We start from the raw sequence: 12,935 nt of genomic DNA, 5'->3' as shown, positions 1-12,935 counted from the left end.
CAGTGCAAGTGTCACCTCTCTGGGCAGTGCAGATGTGTCCATTTTAGCTTGCAGACGATGACGTGTAGCAATTTATGAGCTAGCGCAAGTCAAATGTTTTACCGTGTGTATCTGCTAGATGCTGCCTCTCACACGCTGGAGAGGCTCACTGCTTCTTGTGTCTCGTTCTTTGCACACGAGTTGCACGTGGCATCGATATAGCACAGGTTTTCTAGCGTCAGCGAAGTCAATATTACATGAATCGAGTCGAAGTGTTTGCTTGTTACGATGATGGAAGCAGAAGAAATGTGTGTGGTACTTCACTGCATCTGCTGCTCGCCTTTCAGCGTCCCTGTGTCTTATCAGATGAAGATGACTGTGAAATTGGCGACGGGGCAGAGGTCAACGAAGACGTGCAAAACAGAGACGTTCAACGTCAGCCGAAATAGCTCAGTTGGGAGAGCGTTAGACTGAAGATCTAAAGGTCCCTGGTTCGATCCCGGGTTTCGGCATGCATTCGTTTTGAAGCTGACGCCAATGGAATTGCTCTGAGTTTGTGATAATGTAACTACCGCCGAGAACAAAAATGACTCCCTCCTGTAGCTGTTCTGGTTGTCCAGTGCATGCCATAAGAGGAACACAGTAGGCAAATGCCTGGGAAGCAAGAAAATAAAAAAAAAGTCCTACCTATTGCGTTCCCTTTTTTGTGTCAGGACGTGAAGAACGTCTCCAACGGAACCGTGAAATGAGCGAAAACGTGGGAAACATTGCATTCGAAATGCTTGTGAATTTTCCAGTTGCCCAGTGAGTGTCGACAGAACACGTAAATCCTCTGCTCCAACGTATGAGACGTAACGATTGCTGCAATTTGTTCTTGCGTCATGTGTCAGCATTCTTCGATAGTCTGTTACGAGCTTAGCACGATAAGTTTGTAGACAGCATCCAGGCGACGTTTTATTAGTTACAGCTCCATGCAGCGAGTGCACAACAGTAAAGGACATGAGTCAATGTGCAGTTGTGTATCGTGGAAGGTTTACAAACGTCTTGTGAGCCCGGATAGCTCAGTCGGTAGAGCATTAGGCTTTTAACCTAAGGGTCCAGGGTTCAAGTCCCTGTCCGGGCGGAAATTTTAATACTTTGGTAGTGATTCGTCTAGTAGAGGTGGAAACACTACGGAAAAGAATGCAACTACGCCGTTTCCTGACACCACAGTGCTTTAAACGGTAGCAGTTGCATGTGTCGGCAGAACTCGCGCTACCGGCAGTCGTGGCCGAGTGGTTAAGGCGTCTGACTCGAAATCAGATTCCCTCTGGGAGCGTAGGTTCGAGTCCTACCGGCTGCGTGCGATTTTGCGTAAAGAGCAGCAAATATTTTCACACACGTGAACGCGGATGCAAACCAATGACGCCACTCTCAACAAGACGAAAATTTAAGAATACTGAGTTTCGCAACGGCCGCTGCTTCCTGTGGCTACCGGTTCACCTCGCACTGACGCTGGGACTGCAGAAAGCCGTCGCAGGCCCACGAGTGCGCTCCCGTCATTTTCTCGCGCCGACGCCGAGTTTGTGAGTACACAGATGTGCTTGGAAGTGTTGGACAGAGCGAACATTCATTTCTTTTTAAGAATCGTAATTCAGTCATTCGAGTGCGGCAAAAGCAATGGTGCAGCGTTTCTTTTGTTAAGATCTCGCAGCTACTTGCAAGTATGTCCACCGCTTAAGACGACAGAAAAGCAGCGTCAGCGGTGCGTCAGTGGGAAGTCGGTGAAGTCGCCATTGGAGCCATAAGCCAGTAATTACGACATGTGAATCACTCGCACACCACGCAGCTGTACGGTAGCTCAGTCGGTAGAGCGTTAGGTTTTCAACCAAAGGGTGTTGGGTTGAAGCCCCTGTCTGGGCGAAAATTAATACACTTTCGTAACGGCTAATGTGCTGGCAATGGAAACACTAGAGAAAAGAGTGAGGCCACGCCGCTTTCTGCCATCGGATTGCTTCTAAAGATGTCACTTTCACTTGTCGGAAGTCGATATTGCCACAGGCAGTCGTGGCCGAGTGGTTAATGGCAGCTGATGGTCGCCGGCTTACCTTACAGAATCAAATAACCCATGAACTTACCTGCTACTATGAGACCTTATATGCTGTGGCTGATTCTGATCCGGTTGATAATGACGAGATTTTAACTGCTATCCCATCAGTTTTAACAGAGGACCATAATACGGAATTTTTAGCTCCTTTTACTGCAGACGAAATTTCAGCTTTTATTGCTTGTTCACCATCTCACAAATCTCCTGGTCCGGATGGCCTTCCTAAGGAGTTTTTTGTTCGCTTTTGGCCTATTATAGGGCCTGTTTTTACGGATATAGTAAATGAAATTTTGAATGGTGGCTCAATTCCAGCCGATTTCAAGAGAGGTACGGTTGTCCTGATACCGAAAGCTGCTGGTTTGAAGACAGCTAGTGACTTTCGTCCTTTAACCCTTTTAAATTTTGATTATAAGACGGCTGCTAGGGCTGTTAATGCACGTCTATCCCTCTTGCTTACACCTGTGATAACTCCTTGTCAAAGCTGCTTTCCGGGGCGCTCCATCTTGACGCCTCTGGCGGGGTATCGTGATATTGTGTCGATTGTCGCTGTCACCAATATTTCCTGTGCGCTTTTATTTGTTGATTTTAGTAAGGCTTTTGATCGTGTGTCCCATTCGTTTTTAGAGCTTCTGCTGCGCCGACTCGGTTTTAATGAAAAGGCGCTGCTGGTACTTAAGAATATGACGACTGGCATTTCTGCTAAGATTGACATTAATGGCCAGCTGACGAAGGTCATTGATATTAAACGTGGCGTCCCGCAAGGTAGCCCTTTATCCATGACCCTTTATGCTCTCTCCCTTCAACCACTCCTCACACGTCTCAACTCGACACTTCGTGGTCTTACGATCTCTGGGGTTACCCAGACAGCAACAGCTTATGCTGATGATTTGGTTGTTTTGCTTCGTTCCGCCGCAGAAGTGCCGCTGTTGAAAATGGAACTAGATAAATTTTCTGCAGCCTCAGGTTCTCGTATTAACCCCCGTAAAAGCAAACTCCTGAATTTGCGGGGCTTTGAACGTGTGGTTATTCCGTGGGTTATGGCTGTTGAACACCATACACATTTAGGTATCTATCTTGAACGGTGTCCTCTTCGTATGGCTGCAAAAAATTGGCAAGTGGCCATTTCCAAGCTTCAAGGTGTTTTATTCGAACACTCATGGCGTTCGATACCGCTACTGCAAAAAAAGCGTGTATTAGACACTTATGTTTTATGTAAAGTATATTACGTTGCTCAGTTGTTTCCGCTTCCCCGAATGCAGGGTGCAAAAATGGTCCAGCTTATTAACAGATATATTTGGCGGGGGCACATTTTTAAATTACGTTGTGATGTTTTTACGAAGCCGCGTCTTGAGGGCGGCTTGTCGTTCACCGATGTCCGTGTCAAGGCTGCTGCCCTTTATGTTAAGCGAACCCTCCATCTTTTATTTTCTGAGTCCCCGACTGTTACTTCGCGATTACTCCATGTCGTTCGTCCTGAGAGCTTGTCACCGCCTATTAACGTAGGGTCTCTAAATGCGAAGCTACGACATGTTCGGGACTTCTACATTGAGATTAGTTACCTGGATCTCCACTTACAACGTCGTCCTGTTTTTACTACGCGAACACTGCTTGCCAAATGGCACAGGTCGTTTTCTTCCAACCCGATTGTTTTGCAGTATCCCCGTTTTAATTGGCGTAACATATGGACGAATATTAGCTTACCCGTTCATTCAGCAACTGTTGCCTCCCTATGGTATAAGGTGGTTAATCAGCTGATTCCTACGAACGTACGACTTCATCGTATAGGTTTATGTGTCTCTCCGCTTTGTCAAACGTGTGGTTGTGTTGATACGCTCCCACACCGATTTACCTGCGCTGACCGTCTTCGCATGTGGTACTGGCTGCGCCGACAATTGGCGTTACTCACCAGGAGTTCGGAATCGGCATTTACAACTGATATCCTCTGCTGGCCGGACACGGTTTTTTATCCCCGGACAAAGAACAACACCATTATGTGGCTTCTTGGCCGTTACATTTTTGCAGTGGTTGATGGTGATGGTCTTTCCGATTTTATTTCGTTTATTGGTTACATGCTTCATGAGTACTGGACGCAAAAATCTTTCCCACATCTTAAGAGGGACTTTGCGAATATGCTTAGTATTGTTTTCGAAAAGCAGGGGATTGGTTAAGTTTCCACTTCTATTGATAATTACTGCGCCAGATGCATTAATGGCACCGGTATAGGGGCATACTGATCTCACTTCATGATACGGAAGACATTCTCGCTAGTTCTTAGTTCTTTTACCTTCCTGCCAAGCTTTTACCTGTTTGGATAGACGACGCATCATGACCCCCGTGTCCACATATAAGTATCATAAGACTCTGAACCAAGGACAATTACTACGTCTTGGTGCGACTGTGCTTCAGTGCAGGGAGGAGGAGACGTCATGGCCAGGCCTCGGGATTCGACCCCTGCCCAACACGCCTCCACCGAGCTGCAAGGAGACAAAAAAAAAGATAAAAAAAAGTGGTTAAGGCGTTAAAAAAAATGGATAAGGCAAAAAAAAAAATGGATAAGGCATCGGTCTCCTAAACCGGGGATTGTGGGTTCGAGTATAAAAAAAAAAAAAAAAAAAAAAGTGGTTAAGGCGTCTGACTTGAAATCAGATTCCCTCTGGGAGCGTAGGTTCGAGTCCTGCCGACTGCGAAAATTTTCTCGCTCTCAGAAGAAGGACGTTCAGCTGCATCCTAGCGGTTGCGTCTCCACTAAACACGTGGATCGCCAGCAATGTGCAGGGTGCAGCGCTACAGTCGCGCCCAGAAGCCACAGCTCATCTCCTCGTCTCACAGCCGTCCACCAGGTGTCAGTGCAAGTGTCACCTCTCTGGGCAGTGCAGATGTGTCCATTTTAGCTTGCAGACGATGACGTGTAGCAATTTATGAGCTAGCGCAAGTCAAATGTTTTACCGTGTGTATCTGCTAGATGCTGCCTCTCACACGCTGGAGAGGCTCACTGCTTCTTGTGTCTCGTTCTTTGCACACGAGTTGCACGTGGCATCGATATAGCACAGGTTTTCTAGCGTCAGCGAAGTCAATATTACATGAATCGAGTCGAAGTGTTTGCTTGTTACGATGATGGAAGCAGAAGAAATGTGTGTGGTACTTCACTGCATCTGCTGCTCGCCTTTCAGCGTCCCTGTGTCTTATCAGATGAAGATGACTGTGAAATTGGCGACGGGGCAGAGGTCAACGAAGACGTGCAAAACAGAGACGTTCAACGTCAGCCGAAATAGCTCAGTTGGGAGAGCGTTAGACTGAAGATCTAAAGGTCCCTGGTTCGATCCCGGGTTTCGGCATGCATTCGTTTTGAAGCTGACGCCAATGGAATTGCTCTGAGTTTGTGATAATGTAACTACCGCCGAGAACAAAAATGACTCCCTCCTGTAGCTGTTCTGGTTGTCCAGTGCATGCCATAAGAGGAACACAGTAGGCAAATGCCTGGGAAGCAAGAAAATAAAAAAAAAGTCCTACCTATTGCGTTCCCTTTTTTGTGTCAGGACGTGAAGAACGTCTCCAACGGAACCGTGAAATGAGCGAAAACGTGGGAAACATTGCATTCGAAATGCTTGTGAATTTTCCAGTTGCCCAGTGAGTGTCGACAGAACACGTAAATCCTCTGCTCCAACGTATGAGACGTAACGATTGCTGCAATTTGTTCTTGCGTCATGTGTCAGCATTCTTCGATAGTCTGTTACGAGCTTAGCACGATAAGTTTGTAGACAGCATCCAGGCGACGTTTTATTAGTTACAGCTCCATGCAGCGAGTGCACAACAGTAAAGGACATGAGTCAATGTGCAGTTGTGTATCGTGGAAGGTTTACAAACGTCTTGTGAGCCCGGATAGCTCAGTCGGTAGAGCATTAGGCTTTTAACCTAAGGGTCCAGGGTTCAAGTCCCTGTCCGGGCGGAAATTTTAATACTTTGGTAGTGATTCGTCTAGTAGAGGTGGAAACACTACGGAAAAGAATGCAACTACGCCGTTTCCTGACACCACAGTGCTTTAAACGGTAGCAGTTGCATGTGTCGGCAGAACTCGCGCTACCGGCAGTCGTGGCCGAGTGGTTAAGGCGTCTGACTCGAAATCAGATTCCCTCTGGGAGCGTAGGTTCGAGTCCTACCGGCTGCGTGCGATTTTGCGTAAAGAGCAGCAAATATTTTCACACACGTGAACGCGGATGCAAACCAATGACGCCACTCTCAACAAGACGAAAATTTAAGAATACTGAGTTTCGCAACGGCCGCTGCTTCCTGTGGCTACCGGTTCACCTCGCACTGACGCTGGGACTGCAGAAAGCCGTCGCAGGCCCACGAGTGCGCTCCCGTCATTTTCTCGCGCCGACGCCGAGTTTGTGAGTACACAGATGTGCTTGGAAGTGTTGGACAGAGCGAACATTCATTTCTTTTTAAGAATCGTAATTCAGTCATTCGAGTGCGGCAAAAGCAATGGTGCAGCGTTTCTTTTGTTAAGATCTCGCAGCTACTTGCAAGTATGTCCACCGCTTAAGACGACAGAAAAGCAGCGTCAGCGGTGCGTCAGTGGGAAGTCGGTGAAGTCGCCATTGGAGCCATAAGCCAGTAATTACGACATGTGAATCACTCGCACACCACGCAGCTGTACGGTAGCTCAGTCGGTAGAGCGTTAGGTTTTCAACCAAAGGGTGTTGGGTTGAAGCCCCTGTCTGGGCGAAAATTAATACACTTTCGTAACGGCTAATGTGCTGGCAATGGAAACACTAGAGAAAAGAGTGAGGCCACGCCGCTTTCTGCCATCGGATTGCTTCTAAAGATGTCACTTTCACTTGTCGGAAGTCGATATTGCCACAGGCAGTCGTGGCCGAGTGGTTAATGGCAGCTGATGGTCGCCGGCTTACCTTACAGAATCAAATAACCCATGAACTTACCTGCTACTATGAGACCTTATATGCTGTGGCTGATTCTGATCCGGTTGATAATGACGAGATTTTAACTGCTATCCCATCAGTTTTAACAGAGGACCATAATACGGAATTTTTAGCTCCTTTTACTGCAGACGAAATTTCAGCTTTTATTGCTTGTTCACCATCTCACAAATCTCCTGGTCCGGATGGCCTTCCTAAGGAGTTTTTTGTTCGCTTTTGGCCTATTATAGGGCCTGTTTTTACGGATATAGTAAATGAAATTTTGAATGGTGGCTCAATTCCAGCCGATTTCAAGAGAGGTACGGTTGTCCTGATACCGAAAGCTGCTGGTTTGAAGACAGCTAGTGACTTTCGTCCTTTAACCCTTTTAAATTTTGATTATAAGACGGCTGCTAGGGCTGTTAATGCACGTCTATCCCTCTTGCTTACACCTGTGATAACTCCTTGTCAAAGCTGCTTTCCGGGGCGCTCCATCTTGACGCCTCTGGCGGGGTATCGTGATATTGTGTCGATTGTCGCTGTCACCAATATTTCCTGTGCGCTTTTATTTGTTGATTTTAGTAAGGCTTTTGATCGTGTGTCCCATTCGTTTTTAGAGCTTCTGCTGCGCCGACTCGGTTTTAATGAAAAGGCGCTGCTGGTACTTAAGAATATGACGACTGGCATTTCTGCTAAGATTGACATTAATGGCCAGCTGACGAAGGTCATTGATATTAAACGTGGCGTCCCGCAAGGTAGCCCTTTATCCATGACCCTTTATGCTCTCTCCCTTCAACCACTCCTCACACGTCTCAACTCGACACTTCGTGGTCTTACGATCTCTGGGGTTACCCAGACAGCAACAGCTTATGCTGATGATTTGGTTGTTTTGCTTCGTTCCGCCGCAGAAGTGCCGCTGTTGAAAATGGAACTAGATAAATTTTCTGCAGCCTCAGGTTCTCGTATTAACCCCCGTAAAAGCAAACTCCTGAATTTGCGGGGCTTTGAACGTGTGGTTATTCCGTGGGTTATGGCTGTTGAACACCATACACATTTAGGTATCTATCTTGAACGGTGTCCTCTTCGTATGGCTGCAAAAAATTGGCAAGTGGCCATTTCCAAGCTTCAAGGTGTTTTATTCGAACACTCATGGCGTTCGATACCGCTACTGCAAAAAAAGCGTGTATTAGACACTTATGTTTTATGTAAAGTATATTACGTTGCTCAGTTGTTTCCGCTTCCCCGAATGCAGGGTGCAAAAATGGTCCAGCTTATTAACAGATATATTTGGCGGGGGCACATTTTTAAATTACGTTGTGATGTTTTTACGAAGCCGCGTCTTGAGGGCGGCTTGTCGTTCACCGATGTCCGTGTCAAGGCTGCTGCCCTTTATGTTAAGCGAACCCTCCATCTTTTATTTTCTGAGTCCCCGACTGTTACTTCGCGATTACTCCATGTCGTTCGTCCTGAGAGCTTGTCACCGCCTATTAACGTAGGGTCTCTAAATGCGAAGCTACGACATGTTCGGGACTTCTACATTGAGATTAGTTACCTGGATCTCCACTTACAACGTCGTCCTGTTTTTACTACGCGAACACTGCTTGCCAAATGGCACAGGTCGTTTTCTTCCAACCCGATTGTTTTGCAGTATCCCCGTTTTAATTGGCGTAACATATGGACGAATATTAGCTTACCCGTTCATTCAGCAACTGTTGCCTCCCTATGGTATAAGGTGGTTAATCAGCTGATTCCTACGAACGTACGACTTCATCGTATAGGTTTATGTGTCTCTCCGCTTTGTCAAACGTGTGGTTGTGTTGATACGCTCCCACACCGATTTACCTGCGCTGACCGTCTTCGCATGTGGTACTGGCTGCGCCGACAATTGGCGTTACTCACCAGGAGTTCGGAATCGGCATTTACAACTGATATCCTCTGCTGGCCGGACACGGTTTTTTATCCCCGGACAAAGAACAACACCATTATGTGGCTTCTTGGCCGTTACATTTTTGCAGTGGTTGATGGTGATGGTCTTTCCGATTTTATTTCGTTTATTGGTTACATGCTTCATGAGTACTGGACGCAAAAATCTTTCCCACATCTTAAGAGGGACTTTGCGAATATGCTTAGTATTGTTTTCGAAAAGCAGGGGATTGGTTAAGTTTCCACTTCTATTGATAATTACTGCGCCAGATGCATTAATGGCACCGGTATAGGGGCATACTGATCTCACTTCATGATACGGAAGACATTCTCGCTAGTTCTTAGTTCTTTTACCTTCCTGCCAAGCTTTTACCTGTTTGGATAGACGACGCATCATGACCCCCGTGTCCACATATAAGTATCATAAGACTCTGAACCAAGGACAATTACTACGTCTTGGTGCGACTGTGCTTCAGTGCAGGGAGGAGGAGACGTCATGGCCAGGCCTCGGGATTCGACCCCTGCCCAACACGCCTCCACCGAGCTGCAAGGAGACAAAAAAAAAAGATAAAAAAAAGTGGTTAAGGCGTTAAAAAAAATGGATAAGGCAAAAAAAAAAAAATGGATAAGGCATCGGTCTCCTAAACCGGGGATTGTGGGTTCGAGTATAAAAAAAAAAAAAAAAAAAAAAAAAGTGGTTAAGGCGTCTGACTTGAAATCAGATTCCCTCTGGGAGCGTAGGTTCGAGTCCTGCCGACTGCGAAAAATTTTCTCGCTCTCAGAAGAAGGACGTTCAGCTGCATCCTAGCGGTTGCGTCTCCACTAAACACGTGGATCGCCAGCAATGTGCAGGGTGCAGCGCTACAGTCGCGCCCAGAAGCCACAGCTCATCTCCTCGTCTCACAGCCGTCCACCAGGTGTCAGTGCAAGTGTCACCTCTCTGGGCAGTGCAGATGTGTCCATTTTAGCTTGCAGACGATGACGTGTAGCAATTTATGAGCTAGCGCAAGTCAAATGTTTTACCGTGTGTATCTGCTAGATGCTGCCTCTCACACGCTGGAGAGGCTCACTGCTTCTTGTGTCTCGTTCTTTGCACACGAGTTGCACGTGGCATCGATATAGCACAGGTTTTCTAGCGTCAGCGAAGTCAATATTACATGAATCGAGTCGAAGTGTTTGCTTGTTACGATGATGGAAGCAGAAGAAATGTGTGTGGTACTTCACTGCATCTGCTGCTCGCCTTTCAGCGTCCCTGTGTCTTATCAGATGAAGATGACTGTGAAATTGGCGACGGGGCAGAGGTCAACGAAGACGTGCAAAACAGAGACGTTCAACGTCAGCCGAAATAGCTCAGTTGGGAGAGCGTTAGACTGAAGATCTAAAGGTCCCTGGTTCGATCCCGGGTTTCGGCATGCATTCGTTTTGAAGCTGACGCCAATGGAATTGCTCTGAGTTTGTGATAATGTAACTACCGCCGAGAACAAAAATGACTCCCTCCTGTAGCTGTTCTGGTTGTCCAGTGCATGCCATAAGAGGAACACAGTAGGCAAATGCCTGGGAAGCAAGAAAATAAAAAAAAAGTCCTACCTATTGCGTTCCCTTTTTTGTGTCAGGACGTGAAGAACGTCTCCAACGGAACCGTGAAATGAGCGAAAACGTGGGAAACATTGCATTCGAAATGCTTGTGAATTTTCCAGTTGCCCAGTGAGTGTCGACAGAACACGTAAATCCTCTGCTCCAACGTATGAGACGTAACGATTGCTGCAATTTGTTCTTGCGTCATGTGTCAGCATTCTTCGATAGTCTGTTACGAGCTTAGCACGATAAGTTTGTAGACAGCATCCAGGCGACGTTTTATTAGTTACAGCTCCATGCAGCGAGTGCACAACAGTAAAGGACATGAGTCAATGTGCAGTTGTGTATCGTGGAAGGTTTACAAACGTCTTGTGAGCCCGGATAGCTCAGTCGGTAGAGCATTAGGCTTTTAACCTAAGGGTCCAGGGTTCAAGTCCCTGTCCGGGCGGAAATTTTAATACTTTGGTAGTGATTCGTCTAGTAGAGGTGGAAACACTACGGAAAAGAATGCAACTACGCCGTTTCCTGACACCACAGTGCTTTAAACGGTAGCAGTTGCATGTGTCGGCAGAACTCGCGCTACCGGCAGTCGTGGCCGAGTGGTTAAGGCGTCTGACTCGAAATCAGATTCCCTCTGGGAGCGTAGGTTCGAGTCCTACCGGCTGCGTGCGATTTTTGCGTAAAGAGCAGCAAATATTTTCACACACGTGAACGCGGATGCAAACCAATGACGCCACTCTCAACAAGACGAAAATTTAAGAATACTGAGTTTCGCAACGGCCGCTGCTTCCTGTGGCTACCGGTTCACCTCGCACTGACGCTGGGACTGCAGAAAGCCGTCGCAGGCCCACGAGTGCGCTCCCGTCATTTTCTCGCGCCGACGCCGAGTTTGTGAGTACACAGATGTGCTTGGAAGTGTTGGACAGAGCGAACATTCATTTCTTTTTAAGAATCGTAATTCAGTCATTCGAGTGCGGCAAAAGCAATGGTGCAGCGTTTCTTTTGTTAAGATCTCGCAGCTACTTGCAAGTATGTCCACCGCTTAAGACGACAGAAAAGCAGCGTCAGCGGTGCGTCAGTGGGAAGTCGGTGAAGTCGCCATTGGAGCCATAAGCCAGTAATTACGACATGTGAATCACTCGCACACCACGCAGCTGTACGGTAGCTCAGTCGGTAGAGCGTTAGGTTTTCAACCAAAGGGTGTTGGGTTGAAGCCCCTGTCTGGGCGAAAATTAATACACTTTCGTAACGGCTAATGTGCTGGCAATGGAAACACTAGAGAAAAGAGTGAGGCCACGCCGCTTTCTGCCATCGGATTGCTTCTAAAGATGTCACTTTCACTTGTCGGAAGTCGATATTGCCACAGGCAGTCGTGGCCGAGTGGTTAATGGCAGCTGATGGTCGCCGGCTTACCTTACAGAATCAAATAACCCATGAACTTACCTGCTACTATGAGACCTTATATGCTGTGGCTGATTCTGATCCGGTTGATAATGACGAGATTTTAACTGCTATCCCATCAGTTTTAACAGAGGACCATAATACGGAATTTTTAGCTCCTTTTACTGCAGACGAAATTTCAGCTTTTATTGCTTGTTCACCATCTCACAAATCTCCTGGTCCGGATGGCCTTCCTAAGGAGTTTTTTGTTCGCTTTTGGCCTATTATAGGGCCTGTTTTTACGGATATAGTAAATGAAATTTTGAATGGTGGCTCAATTCCAGCCGATTTCAAGAGAGGTACGGTTGTCCTGATACCGAAAGCTGCTGGTTTGAAGACAGCTAGTGACTTTCGTCCTTTAACCCTTTTTAAATTTTGATTATAAGACGGCTGCTAGGGCTGTTAATGCACGTCTATCCCTCTTGCTTACACCTGTGATAACTCCTTGTCAAAGCTGCTTTCCGGGGCGCTCCATCTTGACGCCTCTGGCGGGGTATCGTGATATTGTGTCGATTGTCGCTGTCACCAATATTTCCTGTGCGCTTTTATTTGTTGATTTTAGTAAGGCTTTTGATCGTGTGTCCCATTCGTTTTTAGAGCTTCTGCTGCGCCGACTCGGTTTTAATGAAAAGGCGCTGCTGGTACTTAAGAATATGACGACTGGCATTTCTGCTAAGATTGACATTAATGGCCAGCTGACGAAGGTCATTGATATTAAACGTGGCGTCCCGCAAGGTAGCCCTTTATCCATGACCCTTTATGCTCTCTCCCTTCAACCACTCCTCACACGTCTCAACTCGACACTTCGTGGTCTTACGATCTCTGGGGTTACCCAGACAGCAACAGCTTATGCTGATGATTTGGTTGTTTTGCTTCGTTCCGCCGCAGAAGTGCCGCTGTTGAAAATGGAACTAGATAAATTTTCTGCAGCCTCAGGTTCTCGTATTAACCCCCGTAAAAGCAAACTCCTGAATTTGCGGGGCTTTGAACGTGTGGTTATTCCGTGGGTTATGGCT

The 12,935-nt window shown here is 46.9% G+C and overlaps 9 non-coding genes across 9 annotated transcripts; all 9 read left to right on the top strand.

Annotated features, from left to right (window-relative positions):
* Positions 1 to 418: 418 nt before the first annotated feature.
* Positions 419 to 491, top strand: Trnaf-gaa (transfer RNA phenylalanine (anticodon GAA)). The gene has a single exon. It is a non-coding gene; the product is annotated as a tRNA-Phe (tRNA).
* Positions 492 to 1,029: 538 nt separating this feature from the next.
* On the top strand, positions 1,030 to 1,102 carry Trnak-uuu (transfer RNA lysine (anticodon UUU)). Its single transcript has one exon. It is a non-coding gene; the product is annotated as a tRNA-Lys (tRNA).
* Positions 1,103 to 1,239: 137 nt separating this feature from the next.
* On the top strand, positions 1,240 to 1,321 carry Trnas-cga (transfer RNA serine (anticodon CGA)). The gene has a single exon. It is a non-coding gene; the product is annotated as a tRNA-Ser (tRNA).
* Positions 1,322 to 5,327: 4,006 nt separating this feature from the next.
* On the top strand, positions 5,328 to 5,400 carry Trnaf-gaa (transfer RNA phenylalanine (anticodon GAA)). The gene has a single exon. It is a non-coding gene; the product is annotated as a tRNA-Phe (tRNA).
* Positions 5,401 to 5,938: 538 nt separating this feature from the next.
* Trnak-uuu (transfer RNA lysine (anticodon UUU)) lies at positions 5,939 to 6,011 on the top strand. Its single transcript has one exon. It is a non-coding gene; the product is annotated as a tRNA-Lys (tRNA).
* A 137-nt stretch (positions 6,012 to 6,148) lies between these two features.
* Positions 6,149 to 6,230, top strand: Trnas-cga (transfer RNA serine (anticodon CGA)). Its single transcript has one exon. It is a non-coding gene; the product is annotated as a tRNA-Ser (tRNA).
* Positions 6,231 to 10,243: 4,013 nt separating this feature from the next.
* Trnaf-gaa (transfer RNA phenylalanine (anticodon GAA)) lies at positions 10,244 to 10,316 on the top strand. The gene has a single exon. It is a non-coding gene; the product is annotated as a tRNA-Phe (tRNA).
* A 538-nt stretch (positions 10,317 to 10,854) lies between these two features.
* Positions 10,855 to 10,927, top strand: Trnak-uuu (transfer RNA lysine (anticodon UUU)). The gene has a single exon. It is a non-coding gene; the product is annotated as a tRNA-Lys (tRNA).
* Positions 10,928 to 11,064: 137 nt separating this feature from the next.
* Trnas-cga (transfer RNA serine (anticodon CGA)) lies at positions 11,065 to 11,146 on the top strand. Its single transcript has one exon. It is a non-coding gene; the product is annotated as a tRNA-Ser (tRNA).
* Positions 11,147 to 12,935: the final 1,789 nt, after the last annotated feature.

The sequence above is a fragment of the Schistocerca nitens genome, unplaced genomic scaffold (assembly GCF_023898315.1).
Source record: "Schistocerca nitens isolate TAMUIC-IGC-003100 unplaced genomic scaffold, iqSchNite1.1 HiC_scaffold_385, whole genome shotgun sequence".
In the NCBI taxonomy this organism is placed as follows: domain Eukaryota; kingdom Metazoa; phylum Arthropoda; class Insecta; order Orthoptera; family Acrididae; genus Schistocerca; species Schistocerca nitens.
The sequence above is the reverse complement of the archived record's forward strand: the minus strand, read 5'-3'. Positions and strand labels throughout refer to the sequence as shown.